General features: G+C 45.5%; 1 protein-coding gene across 7 annotated transcripts in view; it reads left to right on the top strand.

The window, feature by feature from the left end:
* AMPD1 (adenosine monophosphate deaminase 1) overlaps nucleotides 1-26,790 on the top strand; it is a 39,464-nt gene that overhangs the window by 882 nt on the left and 11,792 nt on the right. The window lies entirely within an intron of this gene.

Genomic DNA, 26,790 nt, shown 5'->3' on the forward strand with positions numbered 1-26,790 from the left:
ATCTGCACAACGCTCCTGAAACAGACTATGCATTCTTGTGGCTGATTTGACGTTTAGTCACTTTTTGCAGCTAGGCTGTGTTTGCACTGCAGCTTTTGAACCCATTCAGGGAAGTGGCATGGCTCAGAAATAACTAACAAGCTTCAAACGCATTTGTAGCTCCTGTGAACTAGTGCAGCAGGTTAGCAATCCCTCTTCGAGCTCTCCAGGTGAGGCTGACTTAGGCTGTAATGCACTTTTGTACAACAGGTTTCACTCACCCTTCTCTACTGCAGCATACATGCAGATTTATTACTTGGTCTTCCCAGGCAATGCCACATTGCACAACCCAGCTAAGTGCTGACAGCACGCTGGACTTTCAAGTTGAGAAGTTCACAGTTGTTCTTGGTCTTCATGTTCAGATCTACAAAAAGTTTATTTTGAATGTCCACTATTCCAGGTAAACCAGACTCTGGGCATTTGAGCTGAAGCAGGTCAGCCACATGTACCTTAATGTACACCTTATTTGTTTCTGTACATGATGCTTTACAGTGTAGATTGTCATCTCCCCCTGTTGTCCCACAGAGAGGGAAAGGAGATGGGAGAGTGCTATCTGATTCTGAAACTACTTGGGAAACTAATATATCTATCATGAGGCAAACCATGGGTGTTTGTGTGTATAAGTGGTTGTAGTTTAAGCCTCTTTTGAAGGACTATTTTGAGACACATCTATTGGTGCACTGCAGTACAGTAGGCACCTGTGTGCATTTCATCCAATAGTCATGTAGCCTTTATTTGCTTGTATGGGTAATCAATCACTACATGTATTTTCATCATTACCATTTTGCTGAAAGAGGGGGAATCCTCTCCACTGCACTGTCCGTTGAATAAGTTCTGTGGAGGAAGGGACCATTTTTGTTCTGTGTTTGGATGGCGCCTAGCACAATGGCATCTTGGCCCATGTCTAAATCTCCTCATTGCTACTGTGGTACAACTAATAAAAGTAACTATGAGTAGGTCATAAATCCGGGGGAAGCACATTCCTGTGTCCTCCACCAGCAGTTTGACTTGGTTCCCAGGACAGGCTGTCAATGGTTTAATGGGGCTTTATTTGGTGCTGGTCTAGCCAGGATGATCCTGAAGTTAATGCAGTAAAATTATCACTAGTTGTATCATTTGAGTAATGTTTTATGAGGTAAATAGCATTGAATTATTTGTGTTTATAGGTGATAATGCATAAAAAATAAAACAGATGTAAGTGTATAAAGCAACCTCCAAATGTTGGACTCTTGCCCCTTCTAAAAAGGACATAAACTGGAGAAACCTCTTCTGAGTCATGCTCAATATTAGTTTCTTCTTTCTGGGATTCTGTTTGGGGATTATAGAGTCCACTGTACCTGGGGGCATATTCTCCTTGATGTATGGTACAGAGGTACATCATGGGGACTATTTTATGAGATGTTTGGGTTTCCTTTGCTGATATAAGAAAAGGAGTACTTGTGGCACCTTAGAGACTAACACATTTATTTGAGCATACGCTTTCGTGAGCTACAGCTCACTTCATCAGATGCATTGCTGATATATAATTTTATAACTTCCTGTAGATATACTCCTCAATGAATCACAGCAGAGGCTCCTCCTCCCCTACAGCAACAGTGCACTAGGAGGCAGTATTTTTCCTTTCCAGAGGTGAAAGCCTTTTTGTCACAAAAGTACATGCTGTGTTAAGGTCACTAGCAATACACCCTGCACTTGAAATGCTTCCTCAGTTAGAGTTCATGAGAAAGTGTAGCAGGACATGGAATTGCTGCCAGTTTTAGGCTTTGGACTAGGAGGTGCCTTTGAGACACTCACTAATAGAATCTGAAGTAAGGGATTGCAGCAGCAACAGCACTAAGTCTTGTCTTTGTTTTAAAAGTTGTCTTTGTATCTCCCGCAGGATTCTTATCGGAAACAGGTAGTTATTGATGGTGAGACCTGTTTGCTAGACATTCTGGATACTGCAGGGCAGGAGGAGTACAGTGCTATGCGAGACCAGTACATGAGAACTGGTGAAGGCTTCCTCTGTGTCTTTGCCATTAATAACAGCAAATCATTTGCTGATATCAATCTCTACAGGTATGTTCTGCTCTTCGTGAGGAAGCTTTTCCTAGTTTTATTTTGGAGGGGGAAGGCTGGAGTGGCGCAATCTTCAACTGGCATTGAGTATTATTCACCACTGGAATTAGTGGAGACCAAACTTGCAAGACAATGATCTTCAAATAATAAATGCTGGAAAAATTCCATACAGCACACTGGGTTTCAGAATGCCTTTTAAAATCGGACTCAGTATTTTAGAGTGGTACATAAATTGTCAGCAAATGGAGAATGGAACAGTCATCAAGATAGAGTGTTGAAGATTAGCTGGTATTTCAGTGGCATAGCATACAGGACAAGACACCTGAGATAGTAGCGAAAGGGGAGCACATCAAGGTGGATGCGCTGACAGTGTAACGAGACAGACATATTGGTTGATGAATTAGAGGCTAAGTCCTGTGAGGTCCTTTCCAGCACTGATGTCTGATTTGTAATAAGATGTCAGTTTAAAACTCAGTTTTTGTACAAGAAAAGGTGGTTTTTAATGTATTCTTTCTCCAGAGAGCAGATTAAGAGAGTGAAAGATTCAGATGATGTGCCAATGGTGCTAGTGGGAAACAAGTGTGACTTGCCCACAAGGACAGTGGATACAAAACAGGCTCAAGAACTAGCCAAGAGCTATGGGATCCCCTTCATTGAGACGTCAGCCAAAACAAGACAGGTGACGAGCTTCCGTTTTTCCAGTGTGATTTCTCTCCTTGGTACTATAAATATGGTAGTGCCCCGGATCCTCTGTGGTACTGATGGCAGGGGGCTGGAGATGGAGATGTGTAAATCACTTTCCCATTTTTACCTTTGAGTTCCATGTGAACATGCAGAGTGGAACTTTAAGAACAGCCATACTGGGTCAGACCAAAAGTCCGTCTAGCCCAGTATCCTGTCTTCCGACAGTGGCCAATACCAGGTGCCCCAGAGGGAATGAGCAGAACAGGTAATCATCCAGTGATCTAGTCCCTGTTGCCCATTCCCAGCTTCTGGCATACAGAGATTAGGGACACCATCGCTGTCCATCCTGGCTAATAGCCATTGATGGACCTATCCTCCATGAACTTATCTAGTTCTTTTTTGAACCCTGTTATAGCCTTGGCCTTCACAACATCCATTGGCAAAGAGTTCCACAGGTTGACTGTGCATTGTGTGAAAAAACACTTCCTTTTGTTTGTTTTAAACCTGCTGCCTATTAATTTCATTTGGTGACCCCTAGTTCTTGTGTTATGAGAAGGAATAAACACTTCCTTATTTACTTTCTCCACGCCAGTCATGATTTTATATACCTCTATCATATCCCCCCTTAGTCTTCTCTTTTCCAAGCTGAAAAGTCCCAGTCTTATTAATCTCTCCTCATATGGCAGCCGTTCCATACCCCTAATCATTTTTGTTGCCCTTTTCTGAACCTTTTCCAATTCCAGTGTAACTTTTTTGAGATGGAGTGACCACATCTGCACGCAGTATTCAAGACGTAGGCGTACCATGGATTTATATAGAGGCAATATGATATTTTCTGTCTTTTATTTAATTTCTTTTGCTCTGGACGATATCAAAACCTAGGTGACTCCTCAGATTCACATTTGATGGCCTCAGTAGCTGGGTTCTAAACATACCAAGTCCTTACCAACCAGATGAGAGTTCAGCCATCCCTCTCTTCTGGAGTAGTTTGTAGTAAGACCAGATGCTGTTCTTATGGGATTTTTGTCCCAAAACTGCCAAGTTTCCCTTGGCTTCTAATTAAGGCCAGTGTTGAAGCTAAGTCAGTGGCATGTCCTCAGAGTGTGTGTGTTTATATAGAGAGCATTCTCCACTAATCGCCCTGTGTTCAGTAGGCTCCCCCAAGGCATTGCTCCATCACTTTGCAGAATGAATCTGGAAAGGGGTAATAAATTGCTAAGAAACAGCCTGAAAATAAAACGTGAACAGGGAGGCAGTTTGCCAAGAAACAACCCCATTTCCTACTGAGGACATAAGCTTCAGAAACCTCCTCCTATAGCTACAATCAGCCATTGCCTCCATTTTTGGAAGGCTGCTGTGTTGGCTGCTTGTTTGTGGTTTCCTCAGAGGGAGAATTATCAAAGTCAAGAATTTAATTATGGGAAATGTGGGCATGTATGCTGGTTCTCTGCTGCAATGAATTGTGGAATAAGTTGGCCCCTGATCCTCCTGGCTCCCAGTTGGCTATGAGCTGCCCTGGAGAAAGAAATGCGTTTTGAATAAGTATGTCAAAGAATCCTTTGGTGGAATAGTAAAATGATGGATGGAGTGCAAAGTGACGTCCAAGCACATGGGGGAGAGAATACCTGACCAGGACTCTTTGCATTCAGGGTGTTGAAGATGCCTTTTACACATTGGTGAGAGAGATCCGCCAATACCGGATGAAAAAGCTCAACAGCAGTGAAGATGGGAATCAAGGCTGCATGGGATTGTCATGCATTGTGATGTGATTAGGTGAGCTGTGATTAAATCTTTCACTTAACTCATATGAATGCATCTGTAAGCCTTGGAAAAAGTAGATTATAATGGACCAGTTCTTGCCACAGCCTTTGCTGTATTGTAGAACCTGTTGGTTGGTGTCCTGTGGATTTAACCAGACCTAGAACCAGTTACTTCTCTGAAGCTTGTTTCATCAATTAGGAGCAAAGTTTGAAAGTGGGTGGTCTGTTCATGGTCTCTGTAGATTGGACTGGCAATTCTGGTCTGTATGTCCCTTTGTGTGACCCCTTGCCAGCTGCCTCTGTCCTTTGGGAAACACTGGTTTAAGCCAGAGAAGCCCAGCACACACTTCATACTTCCTTATTCTCACACCAGTGCCACTCATGATCTTCACAACTCTGAGATTAGTGTTGGCTTGTGACCTGCTTCTGTACAGCTAACATGGGAAGCACAGCTCTTGGGGGGAGGAGGGTTTGTAATTGCATCTTCACAGGCAACAAAGGGAGAACTATGTGCCATTCTTGGGCGGCTCAAACAAAACTGCAGTAATTCAAACAAATGAAGAATGCTGTGATGGAGGGTTAGATTCTTTCCAACAGCTGTTCAGAAAGCATTGCCCTGCTGAATAAAGTGGGTAGGTTACCCCAGTACTCATTACACAAATACCCTGTCATATCACATATCCATCATGAAATAGTGTAAAAGCTAATCAAAGATGCTTTTCCCTTTTAGCCACCAAGAATACCTGGATCAGATGTAGCTGGAGGACGAGTCTTGATGCCACTCTAAAGCATCTCATGATGATGCCCTGCCAGTACCTGGTGCCAGCCAAGCAGTATAAAGTCCTTTTCTGTGCTCCATCTGAAGAGAACATCTACCTCCTTGCTTGGCTAACTGAGCAGAGAAAGCCCCATCTGTTGATGCACTGGGATTTCTTTTTTTTTTTTCCTGGGTAGGTTCAAACAGAAAACTGGTCACAAGAAAAGTGAACTTTGAACACCAAATGCTGTGAAAAAGATGACAACACTTTTACCTCTAGAGTAGATGCTAGAAGTGATGTTTGTTTCCTTTGTATCAGATTAAGACCTGTAGGGCTATCTGAGAAATGTCACTAATCACTGACTGGCAGGTAATGTCAGAAATGGCTTTGCCACTGTTTCTTAATACTCTGCTACCTGTTCCAGATTGGTATCTGCTCTCTGTGTGCACCACACCGCCTACTCACAGCACACCCATTGTGTCATGCCGTTTACTCTGATCCTCTATCTTTCTGTAATAAAAAGGAGAGATCTTTGTTAATTAAGTGCCTGTTTGCAAAGGAGCTTTAGAGCTTTTCCCCATTGTCAGACTGAGGGAATTACCGAGGATTCAGGTTCCCTTGAGAGCTGGTGCACTTGTAAGTGATCATGTCTTTGAGAAATGCACATGGTCAGTTTATTTGCGTGACTGGACTCTGCCTCTTCATCTAGAGAAACTTCCCAGCTGGAAGCTCCAGTAGACATTGGGGAGGGGAAGAGGGGTCTCCATGTCTAAGGAGCACAAGGCAATGGATCTGTTTTCTCTTCAGTTTTAGTGGGTAGATTCATGTACATTCCATCTTGCTTTGTCACTGTGCCCAGGGCTTCCTTCCTCTCCAGGTAGGACCAAACTAATCAGCTGCTCTTGTTAATGTTGGCTGGAAATATATGTGGACAGTTATTTGACAGGTAGCCACACCAGTGGATTTTACCGGTTTGGGTGACTATTAATTGTGTAGATTTGTCTAGAACTTTCAATTCTATTTTTAAATTATTTGCCTCATCACCAAATTTCAAATACAGCCTCTGTCAAATGAATCTCTGGGAAGAGTAGCTGGGGGACATTCTCAATGGGGAAGGAGTCTTGGATTTCTGACTGGCTTGCACAGTGTGTAGTATTTGCTCCAGACTTCAGTGCATGCAGTCCCTCCAAAAGTGGGGGAGAAGCTAGCAATAAAATATAGCACAGAAAACTGATCTGGCTTCTGATTATGTCTGACTTCAGAATCATCTGTGGCAGGGGTTTGCAGAATGAGGAAGGAAATTAATTCAGAGATCAGCACACAGAAGTTTTCTTGGTTCGCTGATGGGATTTTGGTGCTTGTTCTACCCCCAGCAGAGTATGAGCGAATCTTTGCACAAATCATGGAGATTCTTCCTGGAGCAAGATACCATTTGCTAGTTGGCATGAAGTAGGCCTTACAAGTAAGGGCACTCTTGTAATACCACAGGTGTTGTATAACTGGGAGAGTATGTTGGGTCGGTCCTTCACTAGCCAATGTACCATTGGAATTGGACTCTGTGACCAGATGAGCTAAAGTAGCATATTTCAAAACCAATCATCATCATTGTGGTAAATCCCAAACAGACATGCCTCCTTGCAGATCAAGTGCCTCCTGGATTGATCTCTGGATAGGACCTTAAGGTGGTCGGGCTGGATGTTCAGTATGTCAGGTTAGGATGACAACCTACTACAGCTGTCTGTTATTCAGTTAGCTCAAGTGGCAGTGTAGCAAAGGTAAAGGTTCCAACCCTGATGATGATCCTTGTGGATGTCAATATGGTTCCACACAATGGAATTTTTATTTTTTGAGGCAGTTACCTGTGTTTGTGATTAACAACTGTAGCTGATGATTGAAAGGCTGATGGTTCAAACCCCCCTGAAGATGGTATTTTTCTCAGGGGTTGGACTAGATGACCTCCTGAGGTCCCTTCCAACCCTGATATTCTATTCTATGATTCTATCATTGGCAGTTTTATCACACCATTAAAGTTTTGGGCACCCACATGATCACTGGCCATGTAGCGGCATTCCTTAGTAAATGTGCTTCAGAATTAGTTGGTCTTTCATACTGATATGTCCATATCAAGAAAGCTGCTGAAAATAAACCAGTGCTGAAGGACGTGGTTGCTGGGTTCAGCTTCAAATGTCTTTGTTTCTGATCTTGTCCTGCTATTTGATACAGAACAGTCGATGAAGACGATGAGAACTGAAAATGTCATGCCTGTGTTCTTCAGCCTTCCTCAGCACCCATGTTTCACTTCCGTACAACAGAGTTGATATAACCGTGGTTCTGGGGATCCACAGCTTTGTAGCAAGCTTGATGTTATGATAGCCTCACAGCGGCCACTGAAGGGCCTGAAATGTGGCGTCACGTTCTGCTGTACAAGTGTCCACATCTTTCAAGCGTCCTCCTCCAGCACTGTCCCTGACACTGCCCAATTATCTGACAGTTCCCATCTTTTCAATATTTCATCCAAACAAGTTAATAGTAAACTGGTTGTAATCTGGAGCTGGAGGTTGCTTGATGGTAATGGCCAGGAACCTAATTTTATCTGGATTAATAACCAGACCAATGCATGCTGCTTCTTGCCTGACCAGATCAGCCATCAGTTGTAGATACACCAGACTGAGCCAACAAGACAATGTCATCTCCGTATTCAAGATCTCGGAGTGCAATGGTGTTCAGCACAGCATCACCAACAGCTGCCTCCTCAAGCTTATCCATCAACCAATAGTGCCGAAACTGAACAACGATCATGACTGAACGCAGCCTTGCCAAACTCCTGTGGAGCTAGGAAACCAAGCTGTGTATCTGCCATTGAGTCAAGTGTAGCTTTCCGTTCCATTATAGAGCTCTTCTGTCAATGACACTAAGTCATTTCATCAAATCCCACACACTTGCTTGAGGCGTTGAATCAGAGGCCTGACAGAAGTCTGTAAAAAGTGTTGTTCAGGACTTATTAAATTCAGACACCTTCTCAAAAAGCAGTTTCAAGATAAAGATCTGGTTGACAGTGGAAAAGCTAGGTCTAAAGCTGCAGTGAGTAGCCATGCCTTTGCCATGCAGTCCATTGTTGATTCCAAAGCAAAGTGCAATTCCAAATCCCATCCAACCTGACAGTGTGTTTTCTCTAGGAAGAACAGGTGGTGTATAACTGACAGAGGGAGCTCAAAGCCCTAACATGGACCCCACATAGACAGTGGCTGGTGAGGGTTTTGTTTCAGCTTGCTGGTAGCAGAATCATAGATTTTACTTTGAGATTTCCTCCTCCAATTAGAAAATGTTGAGAGGTAAAGTTAGCTCTTTAGTGATACTTCCATAATCAGGTACATGCCTGCTCCTCCTCAAATGCAGAGGGAACTGCTACTCTAATTACTGTATACCCCCAAATAATCGTTGTTGACGCTATATACAAGTGTAGTTCCTAAAATAACTTTGCTTTTGGCTAGTGTGAAACTGATATTTTATTTCAGAGTAAAATCTCTGAACGTAAAACATTAGCTTCCAGTGATACGCGCACATGCACAGAAATGGGCAGCATTGTGGAGAGTGCTGTTTGGGATCTGCATGTTGGATTCTTGACTGGGGCCCTTTTGTCTTGTGGCTTCTTGATCCCATTGTTTGAAGTCAGAGGTCCCTCCTTACTGGGACAGGTCCATGAAAACCCTGGTAGTAAAATGTTGTATACTGTCTTGTCTGTCAGTAACTGGAAACTTGTACATTTTCTTATGTGACAAGATGTAGTTCTTGATTTGCAAAAACACTTCTAAAACGGTATGCTGGTGGTTGGTTATGTGTCCGGGGGGGACATAAGAGAATTGTGAGTCTGGCATAATGTGTTGTCTGCTTTCTCTAAGCAATCATGATTGTGTTCTGAGGTGGCCCTATTGTGAGGACTTTGGGTCTTGTGTCTTGCATCTGCTCAGGTTATTGAAAGTAAGAGCCCACCTGGAAAGATCGTGGCCTGGGGATGCCCTGTGCAGAAGAGGCAGGTATCTCTGGCTGCTAAGATTCTCTTAGCTGGGTCTGTGCAAATTTTGTAGATTACCTGGAAATGTGAACTATTTTATTCTGCCAGACTGTGTGGGAAAAGGGACAACTAGCGCAGTGTTTAAGGGATCTCTTTAGAAAACATGCTGTCAGAGCACATCATAGGAAAGTATTAAGAAATCTTGTTTCTTTACAGCCGGTATTTGATGTTTAAAGGTCATGAGTTCAACCATATGAAGATTAAATATCCTATTTGGCTGGGTCTGCAGCATATTAACTAGCTGAATCTACATCTGAGAAGCATTCTCTCTGTTAAAACAGTGTAACACATGCTATTTGTTGTTAAAAACACACTAACTATGACTCCAGCTTCTGGGAAGCTCTGGTGTTAATGTTTGAGCTTGCAAACTCTCATCTACTTTTTCTATAGCCCCCCTAAGTAGAACCCTGCCTGTTGGGAAATACCAAATCATAAAGTTAATGAGACTGGACAAAGGTTGTGCAATGTGGATTTTACTCTAGGATCCTTGGACAGGGGATTCAGTGGGAGGTTCTGTAGGACACTTGCAAGGGTTGATCTACACAGTCTCTGTATCATTCTTATCATATGAGTTGAGAAACACCTATAGTCAAAGTAGTTCAATCCTCTAATGTGGCCACAAATATCCCAGTTTGCTGGTGTATTTGTACAGGAATAAGCTGTACTGATAACTGCAAAGAAAGAGTAACTAGTAATGGCATGTTGTCAGATTGGAGCAAGGTCTCAAGTGGGGTTTCACAGGGATCTGGTCTGGGTCCGGTGGTGTTTAACATAGAATCATAGGACTGGAAGGGACCTCGAGAGGTCATCTAGTCCAGTCCCCTGCACTCAAGGCAGGACTAAGTATTATCTAGACCAGTGTTTCTCAACCTGCGGCCCAATCAGCACAGAGCTGTGGTCCATGTGACATCCTCAGGGCCATATAAGTAGTAGTGGATGCAGCCCACAATGGTAAATAGGTTGAGTACCACTGATCTAGACCATCCCTGACCGGTGTTTGCCAGTTCTTAAAAATCTCCAATGACAGAGGTTCCACAGCCTCCCTAGGCAATTTATTCCAGCGCTTAACTACCATGACAGGAAGATTTTCCTAATGTCCAACCTAAACCCCCATTGCTGCAATTAAGCCAACTGCTTCTTGTCCTATCCTCAGAGGTTAAGGAGAACAATTTTTCTCCCTCTTCCTCGTAACAACCTTTTATGTACTTGAAAACTGTTACAATGTCCCCTCTGAGTCTTCTCTTCTCCAGACTAAACAAACCCAATTTTTTCAATCTTCCCTCATAGGTCATGTTTTCTAGACCTTTAATCATTTTTTTTGTTCTTCTCTGAACTTTCTCCAATTTGCCCACAGCTTTCCTAAAATGTGGCACCCAGAACTGGACACACTACTCCAGTTGAGGCCTAATCAGCATGGAATAAAGTGGAACATCTTTATTACAGACCTGGATATAGGAATAAAGAGCATTACTGATCAAATTTGCAGATGACACAACGCGGGGGGGATTTGCCAAGACTTTGGAGGATAGAGCTAAAATTCAGAGGGACCTTGATAAATTGGAGAACTTGACTATAGACAACAAAATGAAATTCAACAGATAAATGTAAGGTGCTTCATTTACAGAAGAAAAGCAAATGCACAAATACAGAATGGGGGATAACTGGCTTGGCAGTAGCATTGCTGAGAAGGACCTGGGAGTTGTGGTGGATCACAACTTCAACATGAGTCAGCAATAGGATGCCATTGCAAAAAAAGTAAATGCTATTTTAGGTTGCATTAACAGAGGCATCGAAGTCACGGAAGGTGATAGTACCGCTCTACTCAGTGCTCGTGAGGCCTCAGCTGGAGTAGTGTGTCCATTTTGACCAACAATGTATAGAAAGGATGTAGAGAAACTGGAAAGGATCCAGGGGCAAGTGACAAACGTGATCAAAGGGATGAATTGCAAGCCATATGACCAAAGGCTGAAGGAACTGGGTATGTTTAGTTTGGAAAACAGGAGATAAAGCGGGGACATGATAGCGGTCTTCAAATACTTGAAAGGCTGCCATAAAAAAAGATGGAGAAAAGTTGTTTTCTCTTGCTACACAGAGGGCAGGACAAGAGGCAATGGGTTCAAACTACAGCATAGCAAATTTAGATAAAATCTCAGGGAAAAACTTCTTAATTGTAAGAACAGTAGGACAATGGAACAGACTGGCTAGGGAGGTCGTGGAAGCTCCTTCGCTGGAGGTTTTCAAAGAGAGGCTGGAGCCATCTGTCTTGGACAGGTTAGACCCAACAAATCCTGCATCTTGGCAGGGGGTTAGACTAGATGACCCTTGTGGTTCCTTCTAACCTATGATTCTAAAATTCTGTAACAAGCTCCAGTATAACTGCATCCACACTAGGGGTTGCACATATTAACTTTGTGTGTTCCTAAACCAGTATTGTTAAAAAAGTTCAAAAACTGTGGCTAAGACCAGTGTGAGGCAACTGACTGTACTTTCCCTCCTAGTTACATTTAACTGTAATCACCTTCATAAAAAGGCCATTAACTCTAACAGCCTCCGGTGCACTCAGGTCTCAGACGCACCACACCAGAGTACATAAGATCTCAAGAGCCCTCTTCCCTGTGTGTTATAACACTGGAAGTGTTGTTGTGACAGTTGCTTTTCTCACCTCAGGAACGTCTGCCTTACTTTATTATTCGGCTGAGCCAAATTGAGCACATCCATCCCTCGTTCACTCAGGGTAACCTGCTGTAGGAGGCTCATTCTCGCCAAGTCCAGAGAGAGTGACTGGCTTGATCAGGGAAATGCATGTTTGAGCAAAAGTCTGGGGCAGGCAAATTGGAGAGACTGTAGATAAGATGGTCAAGTGCAAGCACAAACTCACTTGGGAGCTAGTTCCTCTGTGTGCTGAGCTCTTACCTAGTGTTGCATTGTGTATCATTGCCCCTGCAGCATGAGGGCAGGCCCTTGAGCTATGTTCCTGTGTCGGTGGAAGGCTTCTTCTCTTCTTTTTGCTCTTCTGTTTTGTTTGTTCTCCTTGGTTCTGTTTTCTGGGTCATATCAGGTCATTTCCTAGGTCCTGATCCAAAGCCCAGAGAAGTCCATGGAAAGACTCTCACTGATTTCACTGGTCTTTGAATTGGCCCCATTGTACATGGGCTCTCGTGCGCCGTATGAATCAGTGGTGATCTCCTGCCAGGATAAGTCTGATCTATCTAAGGGCTTTCTAGCACTTCACTCCTCTTATCATCAGCACTGACACCATAGCTCTGTTACTACAATCGTCAAATCTAAACCAGGTGTATGGTCATGATGAAACTGGACCCATCCTTATGCACTCTCACTTGTTCTTCTTTCTCTTCTCTCTCCTCCTTTGCGTATGTTGCTTCCTCATGGGGTAATCTCAATAAAAATCGCAGCAAACATACTTACCTTCCAAGAGTTTCATGGCTGAGCTGTATGTTTACTGTTCTGATTGTTCTCCATAAATCATTTCTGCTACTGGAAGCTAGTTGACTAATTCTAACACCTTTAAGAATAAGGCTGCTGTATCCTCCATGCCCAACATCCATTACAGAGTGTAATGTTTCTACTGATTTTGAGTTGATTTGGCAAAAGAGAGAGCTAACTGGGGAAAATCTAAGCATACAGCGTGAAAGCAGCACAGTACTCATCTTGCTGGTTAATGCTTTTGTCTGCTGGGATTTTTCAAGATATAAAACCTGATTATTTTTAAAACATATTTTACATTGGGTTTGCATATGCATAGCTGTGGCCAAATCTCCTTAAGTATGTCATCAGTCACTTGTAGGAGTTCTGTCTAGTGGGGGTGGGACTCAAACCCAGGAATTTTTTAAGGCTAGTTGGGAGGTGAGGGGGCCACAAACCCGAATACAAACAATATTTTCATATAATTTTCTTTTTTTTTAAAGTTAGTTTAGAGAGATCTTCCAATGTGAACGTCCCCTGTTTGTTAGTGCACAGTAGCCTAGAAGTGAAACTCGCAATGCTACTTTCACCATCTCAGCTGAGAGAAACAAAGACACAAGCAGCATAAATAAAAAGAAAAGCTGTAGCTCACGAAAGCTTATGCTCAAATAAATTGGTTAGTCTCTAAGGTGCCACAAGTACTCCTTTTCTTTTTGCGAATACAGACTAACACGGCTGTTACTCTGAAACCAAGCAGCATAAATGAGACCAAGAAAATGAGATTTATTTTTTTTTAAGGTAATCATCGGTTAATCTCAGCTGATGGTAAAAGAGGAAAGATATTTTTTTAAATACAGGATTTTTATATCCTGACAGCCCTTATATCCCTTTAACCAGATAGCAAAGTGGTGACTAGCCACAATATTGCTTTAACATCCCCACTCTGCTAATGTTTAAGAAAGTTCAATATGTATTATTCTCACTGTTCATTCTACTGTTGTAATAGAATTCAGGTATTTACAAAGGGTAGATTTGGTTTCAAGTAATTTCTGGGCTCTTTGGTGTCTCAGTTGTATTCACATGACACTCCACATGCCTTTGGGCTGCCAAACCCAGGTGAAAATGGTAATGTGCAATCTGCAAGATAAATGGGAACTGTCGGGAGTCTGTATCCTGGATCAAAGGGCTACTTTATGTTCCATTGGAAAGATAACTTTTCAAAAGACTCTCATTGATTTGAATTTAAAGTCAGTTATTTTGCTTATAACATTATTTTTAGAAGAATAAACCTGTAAAATCTTTAGTTATTTATATGTTTTTGGGATCATTAACTGGGGAAGGGTGCCCACCCTTTACTGCAGCATGCTCGCTGGACAACACTGGCCATCCTTTCTCTGCAAGAATTATAGATTTCTCGAACAGTTCCTCAAATTGTCATCACTGACGCTCAGCATCAGCAGTAGCCCCACACAAACATCTGTGAGCTATACAGGGGGCTGAAACTGCTACAAGGGACCAATACTATTCTTGGTGGCCACTATCCTGGAACAGGCCACTTCCTACAAGGGTGGAAAAATATTTGCATACCTCCTGTTCATTCTCTGCTGATCAGTGTCCCTGATGCAAAATCAATTGTACTGGGGAAAATTCCATCTTAAGTTCTTGTTCTATAATAGCTTTTGCAATTATTCAGTCTTTTTGAGTTAATAAATTCTATGGCATCATATTTTCTGAATGCAGTGGGTTGCAAGTGCTCTTTTAGGACCATTAGACCACGTGTATGTTTCTCTTTGTCCATTTGCTTGTTGCTGCAATTTGGTGGCGGACACAGAATCTAGACTGTTCCTAACATGTTAGAAAGGAACAGTATTATGAAGTTTGTAGTCACAAAATGCTTCACAATTTGAAATGATAGTGAATAAAAAGAACACTGATGTTGAACAATCCAGATTAATAGATTTTAATGTTAGAAAGGAACCATTATGATGTAGTCTGACTCTTGGATATTGCAGGGCAAAGAGTTTCATCCAGTGAATCTGGCAGTGGAGAGAATTCATTTTGCCTGCTACATGAGTGACACCATCAAGCCCAATAACTTGTGGTTGAACTAGAGTGTATCTTTTAGGAAGTCATTCAACCTTGTTTTAACGAGTCCAACTCATGGGGAATTTCACACTGCCTTTGAGAATCTTTTCAGGAGTTAATTATCCTTGCTGTTTCTGTAAAAAATCACCTCAATTCCAATTTGAATATTTGTAACTTCAGTGTTTAAGCATATTACCTCTATGCATGGATCACTGAAACCACAGTATCACAGACAAGTGAGACAAGGCTGAACTCTGTCTGATTAGGCTTTTGTGCCATATTCGTCACTGCTGCCAGAGTGCTGGTGTGATGTTCCATTTTCAAAGAAACTTGGGCCATTATTTCAATGTTGACAGTTCTCAGCTCTGTACACCACTCTGAGGAGCTCCACATCTAAATGCACCCCAAACCTCTCTGGTCATGCAGAAGAAGACTCGATCTTAAAACATTTATTTTTCCATCTTTAGGAATCACATTTGTGAGTGTTGTGGGAGGATTGGAGTCTACTGCTCTCTCTCCATACACTTACTGTTCACTGCAATTCCTGAGAGAGCCATACCTTAGCAGAGTGTTAAAATCAAGGTGGGCTGTGAAGACATGGATGGAGGAAGCTGCCTCTTTCAAATGGGATCAAGTGCCATGCTGCCTTCTGGTGCAGCCCTTTGCTTCGCACCAGACTGAAATCCAGCCTGCCGGGTGGTGGCCGCTGCATGTAAGGAGTGTGCTGGTTTCTAGTTCTTTCTGACCAATGGACTTCTGCCTGTTTTTGCTGCTAACTCCAGCCAGCCCTGTAGCCTTTAAGGTCACCCAAAGTTGAGCTTAGCTGCATGGTTATCTGATATCCCCAAAAATAAGTAGGTCAGATGAGGCCTGTCACTTGTACTTATTTTCCTCACCCTCCAAACAGGCACAACAGAATCTGGAGTATGTGACAATCACACAGCAAGTCCCAGCTCCCATGGGGGCAACTATTGTTGTAAAATTTGGAGCTGATGGCTGCAATCTGAACAGAGATGACACAACAGTGAAGCAGAAGGGACTGCTGTTAGTGTAAATTAAGCTCATAAGACGCTGAGAGATCCATGTGGAATGTTTAGGAGAAATTTACCGTAGAACAGCATTTTATTTCTGGTGCTGTAGGGAAATCTTTATTCCAGCAGGACTCTGGTCTGTCCCTCTGACTTACTGATCTCCTTCTGGGATCTAACTGCCTTATGTTGCAGGGTGGGATGCAAGGCCATTTACCTGAACAGGCTCAGCCCATAGCTGAGGAATCTGGTCAATGAATAGTGAATGGCTGAGAGGAACTCTCTGTAGGAATTAGTGCTAATAACTGGCCCAGTGTGCTGGTGAGGACCTACTGCATGAATTTCATCACACCATTCACAAGCCAGGGTGTGTCTATGAAATTAATGGAAATGTAACATTTCTCTGAAAACTGAGGCTGCCTTTTGGCTTGCCTGGAAGAACTGTCAGCCACGGGTCCGGATTTGGACACCTCATCTGGCAACAGGTGCACCTGGAGACAGCAAGACTGGGGAGAAGGATGTCGCTAAAAGATCTGCCCTCCTATCTGACAAGGTTTCAATCTCCTCCCTTGTAAGAACCCCTGTGCTGAGGAGCAGCCAGGAGCAAGCAAGCCTAATAGGAATTTAGTGCTGGGTTTCTGAGGCCTGTGCCTGGCAAGGCTGCTCAATGTTGAGAGTAAATGGCTCACCAGTGATGCAGACCAAAGGCTGAAAAACTTCATAGCTGGACAAAAGTGGAAAAATCACACATTCATGTTCAGTGTTTTAACTTAATGAAGATTTAATTCTGATTATTGTATCACATAACACATTCCTACTAATGTTTCTGCAGATGACCCTATCTGTGGAGCTCAGTTTAATTGACTTTTCAGTTTAAAACAGTGAGAGGATTGAGAGATTATAGGAAAAAGAAGAAATTTCAGCCTTGAAGGTCATTCTTAGTTTCTGATGTTAATCCTCTGACCTTGACATCCAACCCCAAAAAGATTATAAGCAAATGTAGTCTTTAAAGGGTAATAATGTGCAGGAGACATTGGTTTTATAGGATTTAAATCAAAGAATCATCCACATAGTGATGTGGGGTCTGGGGTCCTAGAACCAAGTCTCAGATTTTATTATTTATAAAAGTTAATGAAAGGAACAGGGATAAAAGGAAGCAGTGCAAGCCCTGGCTTTAGTCAGCAGTCTTCTATATCTGACAGTGTCTTAGACCAAGATCATAAAGCCCAGGCCTGAGGAGAGAACATAGAAATCTCTCTTGATTGACAATGGGGTCTGGGCTATGATGAGGCTAGGTGCTAAGGTAATAAAAATAAATAATCATAACAACATGGGATGGACCATCCCACCATTTTGCTGTTTGCCAGCTGCACACTCATTTGCAGGCAAGTAAAGCAACTCATTTGCCAAGAGTCTTTGGCAAGGGGCAGGTCCCAATGTACCATCAGGGAAGATAACTGGAGAATGTAAAGATCAGTGATATAGTCCAAGAACCGCTGAGAGTATCTTGCTTGATTATAACCCAGCTGAGCATTAACACGAGAAGCAGTGACACCCACAAAACCTGAATGAACAGAGTTTCTGAAAGGTTCTTTGAGTGACCTGGAAATGATCTTGTGAAGGTGCTGGACTGGACTCAGCACTTCTGCTATAGGCTTCCTGTGTGACCTTCAATATTTAATTTATTCTCCCTGTCTCAGTTCCCCATCTGCAAAATGGGGATAATACTTCCTTACCCTTTCGACCATCCAGCTGTTCAGACTGTAAGCTCCTTGGGGCAGTGTCATTATGTGTATCCACAGTGTGTAGCACAATGGGCTCCTGAACTCAGCTGATGTCCCCAGGGGCCACAGTAATGCAAATAATAAAATAATAAATTATGGTCTTCTCATGGGAGAACTGGTCAGTCTGTTTCCTTCTCTGTGTTACAGTCACAAGCTGTGTGACTGTGACAATTTTAGCCCTGGGTGTTTTGCTTGAGCTGTACTAATTTTAATTCAGTTTCTTTTAACTCCTTCCTCAGTAAATAAAAACAAAGCCAGTAGCTGGGCCCGTGACAGACCCTGTGCTTTTCGCTCCCCTGTTGCCCAGGCAGCGCAGGTCCCCACACTGCCAAGCCAGAAGCTGAAGAGTGATTTTGTCGGCACATTCCAGGTGTTTCTCTAAACAGGAATAGCTCTTCCATTCCAATATTTGCTAAGTCAAATAATATCAGGGAATAATGTCAACATTTGCCAAGTCAAAATAGCACGATGAATAATTCCAGGAATTATCTCCTGGTGGCACAGATTCTAAGCTCTGCATTAGGTTTCTGGTACTTCAGGGTCAATAGAGTTAATGCTAGCCTTCAGCTTCACCTGTTCCACTGAGACTGCTCTTGGATGCAACTTTAAATAGTTCCATATCTGATCCCTCCTCTCCTTTTAGAGAGGGGAGTCTGGTTACAGGGGGATATACAGAAGTAAAATTTGTGTTAGGCTGTTGTGCAGCTTCTCTCAGCCACCTGCACTCCCTTACCGCAGTGAGTTACTCGGGGCTCCAACAGCTTGTAGCAAAGATGCCACAAGTGAAAGTTGCAGGTAGGTCTAAAAAAAGCCAATGAGGTGAGAAGCCAGAGAGTGCTCTTTGTAAACTGCAAAGTCTCTCTTGATGTACCCATTATGTCTGGTGATGCAGATGGCAGCAGCCAAAGGGGGTCTCTTGTTTTTTGTTGGGGGATAAAGAGAAAGCTACATGCTATATTGTAGATGGTGCAAACACGCGGTGAAATCCTGGCCCCATTGAGTCAAGAGGAGTTTTGCGGTTGATTTCAATGGAGCCAGGATTTCACATAAAAGATGTACAGGATGATAGGCCAAATAAGGGAAACACAGGACTGCAAATAAATGCCCTGAATTAAATGGCCAGGTGAGTGGATTCCACCAAACTAGTGGACAGGTCCCCAGAACTAGGACCTGCTGAGCATGTAGAGTGGTGCTAAAGCAAATTTGGCTCAGTCCTAACACTCAACTTGCAACTGTGACTGATGCTAGCACCCCAAGCCAAATGTCTAGACGTATCATGAGTGCATCTGAAGAGAAAGAGGGTGGGCAAAAAGAATTGGGGCTACTGGAGATTCCCTGTTGCTCTGTCTGGCAAGGAGAGAAGCAATGTGCTCCTGCACATTTGGACACTGAGTGAAGCTGTGGTGCTCTACTAATGTAAAACTAGCAAAAAATGATTTGTGGCTTGGGGACAACGTGAAGCAGAAACATGAAGGGAGTTTGCAGCAAGGGTAAGGAGCAGATTTAGCAGCTCAGGACTGAAAATCCTTCCTCCTCCTCCATCACTCATCAAGCCTCCAGCATTCATCAGAGCAGCCTTGATACCAAGTGCTATGCTGGGTCTGCGTGCATCACAGGTATAGCGAGGTGTGTAAGGCTGCGCTAGGTTAATGGCTCAGTGTACTGACACAAATCCCAATTGCCTGGGACAGGGAAAAGTGAAAGGATCCTCTCCCAGTGACCACCCCCAGCAGCCAGCTTCAAACTGACCGTGTCAAACAAGTGTCTGGCATTTCCTGGTCTTGGGCAAGAGCACAGAGCAGCCTGTAACATGACAGATAAGGAGCAAACAAAAAAGAAAAGAGCTGGGAATGGAACCTGCAAGGCAATAACTAGGATCCCCTGAGACTTGGCAAATTATATGAGATGTGTGATTATACATTATACATCGATAATTGTGGATGTGTGCAGGGATCCCAACATGTGGATTTCTGGGTCTCACAATCTGTGTTCAGTCCTACAGACTGCACTAGTGACAGATTATTAATCCAGATGATTCAGACTAAAGGGGATGGTGGAGCTCTGGTATGCATCATCCAGTCTCAATGATAGGAGAGTAAGCTTCACTAATCTCATCCCAATGTGAGTGGGACAGGCAGTGAACCAGAATTACCTATAACCAAAGAAAACATTAGGTGGAATGGAAGGGGTCTGGGGGTACAATGTGAGAAGGACTGGAGCCAAAGGAAGTTGGTAAGAGGGTATAAAGGTCATTAAGGAAGACACGCTGCCCAAGGAATTCATCTGAGCCAGGTTCACTCTAACCAGAAGCGCTCAGCAAGCAGCAGCCAGCCAAAGGCAGCAGGTCAGGCCCCTCTGACAATCAGACCATAGAACTTGTTCGCTCTATATTTTGAATTGCAACTCAGAGTGATATTGAGCTCTAGAGAGTATAAAGCTAATGAAATGCCTATTAATTTATTTTCAATAAAAATAATAGCTGGAAATTTACTGAATATAAATGATAGGTATTTCCCCAATACCTAACTGTAATCGTAACCAGGAAAGCAAGCCCTAGCCTAAACTATGTTTGAAAAGTACTGGAAGACTGGTGGAAGACATCTGCCTGCAAAAACATTTGGTGAAAAAACATTCCCACCACATATGATCAAAGTCGCCACTTCTGCCATTCCTCCTGCAGCATAACATCCTGAGATGTATTAATAGGAGTGTTGTATCTAAGACATGGGGGGTAGTTGTCCCACTCTACTTAGCACTGGTGAGGCCTCAGCTGGAGTACTATGTTCAGTTCTGGGCACCATACTATAGGAAAGATGTGGACAAATTGGAGAGTCCAGAGAAGAGCAACAAAAATTATTAAAGGTTTAGAAAACCTGATGTGGGGGAAAGGTTTAAAAAACTGGACAATTATACTCTTGAGAAAAGATTGGGGCGGGGGGGGCTAAAAACAGTCTTCAAATATGTTAAGTGCTGTTAGCAAGAGGCTGGTGATCAACTGTTCTCTATATCCACTGAAGGTAGGACCAGAAGCTTAATCTGCAGTAAGGGAGATGGGGGTTAAAATATTAGGAAAAACTTTCTAATTCAAAGGATAATTAGGCTCTGGAATAGGCTTCCAAGGGAGGTTGTGGAATCCCCATCACTAAGGGTTTTTAAGAACAGGTTGGACAAACAGCTGGCAGGGATTGTCTAGGTTTATTTGGTCCTGCCACAGTGCAGGGGGCTGGACTTGATGACATCTTGAGGCCCAATCCAGCCGTGCATCTCTATGATGCTGTAAACCGGAGTTTCTCAGACACTGAATCAAAAGCACAAGCTTGTAGCAATATTCATTTCTTTACCCGCCACTTGCTGAGGCACAGGCTGTGGGAGTTTCCCACAGCCTTTGTTTCTCCCACTGGTGGATCCAGAACAATTCCCAGACTAGCCAAATTGCTAAAACATCAGCTTCTTGTAAGGAGCCCAAGGAGTCTCTGCTAACTCTGTGCTCCGGCATCCTGTGCTGGATTGTGCTGCCTGCCCTTGAGCGCAGGAGTGTGGAAACACCTGACAAACACCAGCCAGACAAGGCTGCCTGGATCTTATTTGATGAGTAAATGTATTCAATAATTATTCTTATGTCACTCTGAATAGGCCATGAGTTAAGTGACTTGATTATGGAGTGTGAGCTGTTCCATCCCTGGTTGGCCAGAGGATAGACTCCATTAGCAAAAGCTGCTGCCTTGGAGGATCCCAGCTCTTCTCCATCTAACCCTGCTCAGATCCTGTTACCAAATGCTGCTCTCCTCAGATGGACACAGGAAAATCCCAGAATAGGTTTTTAGATTATAGCTTTTACACAGAAGTCAGCTGAAGTTCCTGATGCAGATTTTAGGCTCCATGTAATGGCTGAACAGCCTCCAAGATAGGAATGAGATGTTTGCAACACAGTTATTTCAGGTGTAGCATGAAGGCAACCTTGTAAAACTGTCAAAGTAGAATTTGTATATGTAACGGAGATATTTCCTATCACTGCAAAGTGACACAGTGCAAACAGAACAATTTAGAATATTTGCCAGTGAAATAATTCTGCACATTTTTCTGCACAAATGCTAATATTTATGGGAGGGAGAAGCATCTGGGGACTTGTGAGAGCTGATCATCTCTATGTGTTTTTATTTTACCTCCAACAGCAGAAGAGAAACATTAATATTACTGGCCCTTCCTTGTGTGGCTGCTGGGGTATGAACCAGACAAATTATCACTGGAAATAGCCAATGGACAAATGACCATGGCAATATGTTAACAAACTGAGAAGCAGCCATTTCTCAGCAGTACATGCCAGGAACCAGCCTGGACCACAAGCAGAATTGATTTCTCCATGTTTTGATTGTCTGGCTGTTTAAAATCACTAAAGCTGCTATTATTAAACATTTCCTTAACAGCTGGTGTTTTGTAAAGTTCCAACTTGACCATTAACTCCTTAAGCCTGCAACTAAGGCCAGTGGAGAGGTTGGGCCTCTATAGCCTGGGGTGAGATCTCATTCTCTGTGAAATGAGCAGGACTAGAGGGAGAAAAACTTCAGTTTTCTCCCAAGTCTAACAAGCACCTCACTTTTCTGCTGTGTGACTCATGCTAACCTAGCATTCTCTAGCCACCTCCTGCTCTCACTGCAGTCAATCCGCAGACTTCACTGGGACCAAGACCAGAGCCTTGTCTCCTTTATCCAGGTCAGGGGCCCATGACGCGCAGCCCCTTGCACCCTCCTCTTCTACCATGGACAGGGTGAGGACAAACTTATAATCTGCAAATGCAGGGAAACTCACACACCCAGTGTCCCCATCTGCCAGCAAGATATGAGAAGAGTAGTGGTTCAGAAGTTGCATTTATTTTGATAACGAGAATGCAAACAGCTACAACAACTCAGTACATCCCTCAGGCTCCCGTCTATTTACCACTGTCTGGCCCTTGTGTCACATAGCTCAGGAGCTGCTGATATAGCAAAACCAGAACTGGTGAGAAATGGACATGATTCCTGAATTTGCAGTGATGCTGCTGCTGGATGCAGAGTTGAGCATGAGCCTCTTTGCCTCAGAATCCTGCAGCTGCTGGGAACAAGATTGCCTCAGCAGCCTTCTCTCAAGGGTGGAACCCTAGAACTGAAATTCAAATGCCAGGGGATAAAATACTGTGGCCTCCCTGAGGCCATGTCCAAGTAGAAGTTGTGGGTTCAGAGCAGGAACTCCCCCAATTCAGTTGTTTCTGTCATGCAGATGGGGCCCAGTCCTGGCTCCTCGTCACATGCTTGTTGTGCTTCCATGAAGTGGTGTTGCGTGTGCATATCCCCAGCATAGGCCATCCTTCAGCCTTCTGCTCATCACAGTTCACATCCCTCCTGCCATACATCACATTCATGAGCTGCTCAGGCTCACTGTGAGGCGGTTAGGTCCAGGGAGCATTTGCTTTGTGGAGCTGTTCCAAAGTGTCTGTGGCCTGCAGGGGGCCATGCAGGAGGCTAGCCACTGCTTCAACCCCTTCCCCGCACCACCACCTCCCCCAGAAGTGTCTTAGTCCTTGCTAGTGCCTTGCAGCTTTAGGTGGCATGTCAGTTGTGCATAGTCATGCTGGCCTCCTGCACAGGCCCCTTTCCCCTCCAGCGACCTGTAGAGCTGCACCCTGAGGGGTACAGGAGCTCATTGGTTTGGCTCCCAGGTGGCTGTTTCTGCATGCTCCATTGTTGCTACAACATCTGGTAGATTAAGGAAACCCCTTTCTAGATGTAAGCAGAGGAATGGTTCTGTTATCGTGGGGAACTTTCCTGGCCTATGCGGTTGCCAATTTTGGCTGGACGTATTCCTGGACAGGGCCGGCCTTAGGGGTGGGCCACCCAAGCAACTGCCCAAGGGGTGCCATGGGCAAGGGGACACCGTGCAGCAGCACAGATGTTCACACTGATGGTTTAAAGTCAGAAATTGCTCCTGCGTGACAGGGGAGCGCTGCATGGAGGGGCACCCAGATTTTTCCCTGTTTCCTCCTGGCGGAGGAACAGGATGGGAGACAAGCAGTGACGCAAAGATACTGCTCCCCCACAATGTTCCGCTGCACCACACTCCCCCTCCCAGCGGGCTGTGAGTCGGGGAGCGAGAAGCAACACCAAGCACTTACACAGCCCAGGAGGGAAAGTGATCTGGATGCAATGAGCCCCAATGCTGGTCCTCGCTCCCCCCTCACAGTCCCCTACAGGTGCGCGGACGAGCAGTGTTTGGGGGTGGGGGAGAGATCGAGCAGCAATGCTAGCTGTTTTATGCATCCAGGTCAGTTTTCCCACATGGGCGCAGGAGAGGGGTTCAGGGCTTAGGAGCAAAGGAGGCACAATGCAGGGATTCGGGTGCAAGAGAGGGGCAGGGGTTGGAGATGCTGGTGTCAGGGGAGTACGGGGGTTGGAGGTGCAGGCAGGGAGTCCATGGGGGCCAGGGACAAAGGAGGGGGGGCACCGTGCCCACCAGGGTCAGGAGTGCCAAAATACTAGTTCGCCCAGGGTGCCATTTTACCTAAGGCCTGCCCTGTTCCTGGAGATTTCATCACGACAGAATCTTTAAAGGAAAATTAATTTTAATTCCTGGAGAGTTGGCAACCCTATACACCACCCTTGTGGAATTGGCTAGTGAAAGGACTTGAGTCCTCGCTCCCACTCCCTTTACCTAGAGGCCTGCCTGCCCTCGAGGACGCCCCTTCCTCCCTCCCGTGGGGCAAAGTCCTCATAACCCCAACAAGGCCAGGCCCAGGATCCCTGGGGGGGGGGGCTGGACCCCCAGTCTTGTCGTGGTCACTTAGGACAGTGGCTAGGGTGTCCCCACGGCGGGGGGGTCTCTCCGCCCCGGCCACGTCCCTGACCCACTGCTCATTACATAGAGTGGTTCAAAGCAAACACGGCTGATTAAACAGCAACCAACAAACAAAATAAGGACAAATGGGCCGGTTAAAGGAAACCACGTCACCCCCTCGGTGGGCCGGGGACACACCACCAGCCGCCTCTGGCTGCAAGGGAAGGTCAGTCCGTCCCTCGCACGTCCCAGGCCCTGGCCGCGCGGCAGGGACGCTGCAGGTCGGACACTTGCTCTGGCCGGAGCCACCCTCAGGCTCTAGGTGGCCGGGCCCTTCCCCCAGGGTTGCCCCCTCCCCCCGTCGGGGTCACGGCCCCCCCTCCCGGTCCGGCCTGTGAGACCCCTGGGCTGGTGACCTCTCCCTGCGCTGGGCCCTCGGCCTGGGGTCCCCCTCGCAGTCCCCAGCTGCTCACCGCACGCGGCTCCGGACGGCCCCGGCCTCAGCGCGGCTCCCCAGGCGCCCCTCCGGCCGGCGCGGCTCCCTCCCGGCCCCGCCCTGCCCTCTGGGCTGCTCCTTTCTGGCTCTGCTCCCGGCTCAGCTCGGGCCCCCGCTCCCCTTAGCTCGGCCCTGCGCCGCCTCAGGCAGCTCCAGCGCACACGGAGGACGGGACCCCAGGCTCCTGACTCCCTCATTGGCCCGTCTGCCCTGTCAATCGGGCTGACCTGGAGGTTGGCCCCTCCCCGTTGGCCCTGGGGACCATCAGTCTCAGGCTCCTGATTTCTCATTGGCCCTGCCCCTTTCCTTTGGCACTGGGCGAGGGGCCAGTGCTCCATTAGTGCCAGGCCTTGCCAGGGCCAAGCCCCGGCTCTGCTTTTATTATGAATAAAGTGCTGGCGAGGGCCAACTAAAAACCCCACTATGTGCCAGTGGGAAAGCCAGCAGTCCCCTTACCTAGCGCTCCCAGCCCCATGGGGCAAAACAGGCCAGAAACCCCAGCAACCCCAGCTTCTGGCTCCAGAGTGTGGAGCGCAATTGAACGGCGATGAGTTGTCTGAGGGCAGCCAAACACCAATGCCATTCATCCCCCATTTGTGGAAGGCCCTGAATGGCACAGAGCAGAGCCACCACCAAACTGCATCCATGGTGCTGAGCACGGGCAGGGCTTCCCTGCCCTTCACTAAGGCAACAGCTCCCCCAGTTCAGGCTGCATTGTCTTTAGCAAATGTCAGGTCCCACCTGCTAGACAAGGTCCCTGAAGCAGCATCAGGGAAACTCCTGCTCTCCCAGCTCTATCCCCCAGGGTCAAGTGAATATAAGAATAGCCACACTGGGTGAGCCCAGTGACAGTGGCCAGTGCCAGAGGCAATGAACAGAACACGGCAACTATCACATGCTCCATCCCCTGTTGTCCAGTCCCAGCTTCTGGCAATCAGAGGCTTAAGGACACCCGGAGCATGAGGCTGAGTCCCTGACCATCTCAGCTAATAGCCCTTGATCACTCTATCCTCCATGAACTCATCCAGTTCTTTTTTGAACCCAGCTGTACTTTTGGATTTCACAACAGCCCATGGCAATGAGTTCCACAGGTTGACGGTGCGTTGTGTGAAGAAGACATTCCTTACTGTTGTTTTAAACCTGCTGCCTAATACTTTAATTGGGTGACCCCTGGTTCATGAGTTATATGAAGAGGTAAATAACACTTCCTAGTTACTTTCTCCACACGGTTCAGGAGCGTATAGCCCCCCCCATCATGTTCTGTATGCCACTTAGGGAGCAGCTCTGTATCCATCTTCAGCCTCATCACTGCCTCCATCCTTGGATGCTGTGTGTAAATGACATGAGGAGAGCAGCACTCAGCTGTGGGTAAGGGAGGGGCTTGTGCTAATTCTCACTCCCCTCCTGTGTGTTCTCCCACATGCCTGCACCTTCTGGGTCCACCCCCACTCAGTCCCCTTGCCCATGGGCTTGTTCCCCCCTCGGCTCTGGGCCTGCCCCAAGCGAGCAGTGCCTGTGGAGCTGGGTGAAGTCAGGACATGTCTCCAGCCCCACTTAGCTCCTGACAGGCCCTGAGAGATTAGCACCAAGACAACAGCTATTCCCTTGCTTCCCTGTGTTGGGTGGCTGGGAGAGGAAGTGCAGGCAGAAGGGACCAAAGATGTAGTTAATATCTGAGTTTGGTTCTGCCAGGCAGGTATGGGTGTTGGAGCACCTCATCCTGCTGGGTGGGAGGAGTCCTGCCTGGTCATGGGTGGCTGGGTGCAGACTGGCCAGTCACAAGGGCACCTTCTCCCTGC

This window comes from Chelonia mydas, chromosome 21, assembly GCF_015237465.2.
Source record: "Chelonia mydas isolate rCheMyd1 chromosome 21, rCheMyd1.pri.v2, whole genome shotgun sequence".
NCBI classification, from domain to species: Eukaryota; Metazoa; Chordata; order Testudines; family Cheloniidae; genus Chelonia; species Chelonia mydas.